Source organism: Halyomorpha halys, unplaced genomic scaffold, assembly GCF_000696795.3.
Source record: "Halyomorpha halys isolate HHAL.00 unplaced genomic scaffold, Hhal_1.1 Scaffold298.1, whole genome shotgun sequence".
In the NCBI taxonomy this organism is placed as follows: domain Eukaryota; kingdom Metazoa; phylum Arthropoda; class Insecta; order Hemiptera; family Pentatomidae; genus Halyomorpha; species Halyomorpha halys.
In genome coordinates this window covers 35,136-39,138 of record NW_027107540.1, presented here as the reverse complement: position 1 = coordinate 39,138, position 4,003 = coordinate 35,136, and positions in this window count along the sequence as shown.

The window sequence follows — 4,003 nt, the reverse complement described above, 5'->3', positions numbered from 1 at the left end:
TGTGGTGTGGTATTTATGATCAAAAAATTAAATAAAATATCTGTGCTATTAAATATTTTATGGGGTGTGGTATTTATGAAAAAATAATTATTTGTTTCTAAACTGAATCTTTTACCTCTGAAGAACACCAATAAGATGTAGAAAAATTGAATTTGTTCTTTAATTCATCCATCTTTTATTCTAGGTAAATAATTGATAATTTCATATATCATACTAATAAAAGAAAATACGTGTCAGACATTGTATACAAGTCTATAAATATATGTGCCGATAAATATTGGATGTGGTGTGGTATTTATAATAATGATAATACATTAAATGTTTGTGCCGATCAATATTGTATGTGGTGTGGTATTTATAAAAAAATATAATTATTTGTTTCTAACCTGAATCTTTTATCTCTAAAGAACACGAATATGATGTAGACAAATTTAATTTGTTCTTGAATTCATCCATCTTTCATTCTAGGTATCATCAATAATAATAATTCTAGATATTAGATTGATAATTTTACAGAACAATTTTAGAAACAAAGTAATATTCTAATAATAAAAGAAAATAAGAGTCAGATATTGTATACAAGTCTGTAAATTGTATGTGTTGATCATTATTGGATGAGGTGTGGCATTTATGATAAAATTAATAAATAAAATATCTGTGACAGTAAGTATTGTATGTGGTGTGGTAATTATAAAAAAAATATAATTATTTGTTTCTAGCCTGAATCTTTTATCTCTAAAGAACACGAATAAGATGTAGAAAAATTTAATTTGTTCTTGAATTCAAAGATCTTTCATTCTAGGTATTAGTTTTATAATTTTACGGAACAATTTTAGAAACAAAGTAATATCATAATAATAAAATAAAATAAAAATCAGACATTGTATTCATGTCTATAAATTGTATGCACAGATAAATATTGGATGAGGTGTGGTATTTATAATAAAAATAATACATAAAATGTCTGTGCTGATAAATATTGGCTGTTGTGTGGTATTTATAATAAAAATAATAAACAAGGTGTATGTTCTAATAAATATTGAATGAGATGTGGTATTCACAAAACAAAAATTATTTACATCTAACCTGAATCTTTTACCTGTAAAGTGCTCCTATAAGATGTAGTAAAATAATTTGTTCTTGAATTCTTTCCAACTTTCATTCTTGGTATTAGCCTGATACTTTTACGAAATAATTTAATTAACAACAGAAACAAAATTATACCTAATAATAAAAGAAAATGAGAGTCAGACCTTGTATACAAGTCTATGAAATGTATGTGCCGATAAATGTTGGAGGATGTGTGGTATTTATCATAAAAATAATAAATACATGTTTTTACCAATAAATATTGTATGTGGTGTGGTATTTATAATAAAAAAAACTTTATTTAATTCTAACCCAAATCTTTTACCAGTAAAGAGCACCTTTAAAATATTGTAGAAAAATATTATTTGTTCTTGCATTCTTTCATCTTTCATTCTGGGTATTAGATTGATGATTTTATAAAATAATTTTAAAAACACAATAATACATAATAATAAAAGAAAATAATAGTCAGGCATTGTATTCAAGTCTATAATATGTATGTGCTGATAAATATTGGATGAAGTGTGGTATTTATAATAAAAAAATATATATAAAATGTATGTGCTGATAAATATTTTATTAGGTGTTGTATTTAAAAAAAAATAAATAAATAAATAAATATTTGTTACCAGTTAAGTACACCAATAGGATATTGTAGAAAAATATAATAGGGAAATAAGAATCAGACATTGTATACAAGTCTATAAAATGTATATGCCGATAAACATTGGATGTGGTGTGGTATTTATAATAAAGATAATACATAAAATATTCTTGCTGATAAATATTGTATGTGGTGTGGCATTTATAAAAAATTAATTATGTGTTTCTAACCTGAATCTTTTACCTCTAAAGAACACCAATAAGAAGCAGAAAAATTTAATTTTTCTTGAATTCATACAGCTTTTATTCTAGATATTAGATTGATAATTTGTACAGGTCAGACATTGTATACAAGTCTATAAAATGTATATGCCTATAAATATTAGATGAGGTGTGGTATTTAAAAAAAATATATATTTGAATCTAACCATAATTTTTTACCAGTAAAGAACACCTATAAGGTATTGTATAAAAAATTATTTGTTATGGAATTCTTCTATATTTCATTTTAGGGAATATGTTGATAATTATACTGTACAATTTAAAAAATAACAAAAACAAAATAATAACATAATGATAAAACAAAATAAGAGTCAAACATTGTAAAAAGTCTATGAAATGTATGTGGGGATAAATATTGTATGAGGTTTGGTATTTAAAAAAAAAAATTAAAAATTCTGCATTATTATTTTTTGTTCAATGTTGTGGTATTTTACATTTTTTAATAAACAGTTTAATTATTCAATGTAGCAATATCCAAGAAAAAATGCATGTTTTTCCATGAATTCGCTTCATCGCTGAATATATGACCCTTCACTAAATAGATTATACCATTTTTTCATTTAAGTTAATTATTATCCTTGAACTATGCAGACATTACTTATTTATTATACAATTATTAAAATCATCGAAATGCTGTCTTTCTTATTTAAACAAAATGTTATTACTCATTTTTCTTTGTCTATAGCTTTATTTTATGGGCTATATTTTTTTTTTTATTAAAGTATGCAGGTAAATTTGTATTAGATTAAGTTTTATATCATTTTAATGGATTGTTTTTATATTTGAAACAAACAATGATTTAATCATGTTATAAGTATCATACCTATGTCAGTTTATAAAATTAATCCATTAATTGGGAGGAAAATAGAATTTATATGCACATTATAAATTTAATTTTAATCCTGTTTTTATTATTGAAGTTTTCTTGTTTGATTTATATTAATTTTAGCCGTGTTATTTCCTAGTTTTCTGTTTTGCACCAATATCAGTTGTTCATTATTGTATTTCATAATTATAAAATTCTTTCTGAATCATATACATGATTCACATCGGTCATTATTTTTTACATGATATTTATTTGATTTGAACTTTAGATAAGTTTATGTGGAAGTATGAATCAAATAGAATGAGAATGTAGTTTTATTGAAAAAATAAATCGATCCAATTATGTTATAGCATTATTATAGTGATAGATAAGTAAGAATTTAAAATGAGACTGAATGCCAAGTTTTGTATTTTGTAGAATTTTTGTTATATAATATCTATTTTATATACATGTTTATATCCAAATGTTTGAAAATATATTTATATTAAGGAAATGAAAGGAAAACAAAATTATCTATCCCTGATTCCTATTGTCTATATTTTGTTGTCATATGCCCATTTTAATAAACAAGACTGTTAAGTTAATGATTCTATATTTAGAACATGCTTATAAGAGTGTCACTGAAAGTATTTTATTACTCCAAGGTATATCAGAATTGTGGTTTATTTATAAAGGTATGTGAAGAGAACTAAACCGGTTTTTCAATGTCTGATCAAAAGCTCTGGATTTATAATTAAAGAATTCAAGCTTATACAGCATATGTTGATTATTATTGTATGGGTTATTATTCTGGGTACCACAATATCATTGAAAATAACCCTCATCCCATTAATGTTCCTACCGGAACTCCACACATCAGGCTTTTGCAGTCAGAGAAACTATTTTTCATGTTCTCTAAGGATTATATTACATGGATCCAATGAATGTTCTTTTTTTATTTGGAGTTTTTTACATTCTACTGTTTAAGGTATGATATAGTAATGGTTCTTTAAATATATTATTATATTATTTTACTAAATAATTCAACACACTATCCAAATTTTAGTCTCAAAACATTTATTTCATTTACACGTCCAACGTTTCGGCCAATTCGGCCATCTTCAGGGACATCTATTACAAAAGTTTCTATTATTTGTATGATCCTACATTAATTCAATTCAATTATTTAACATTATTATTTATAATTTACCTTACCTTAATTTA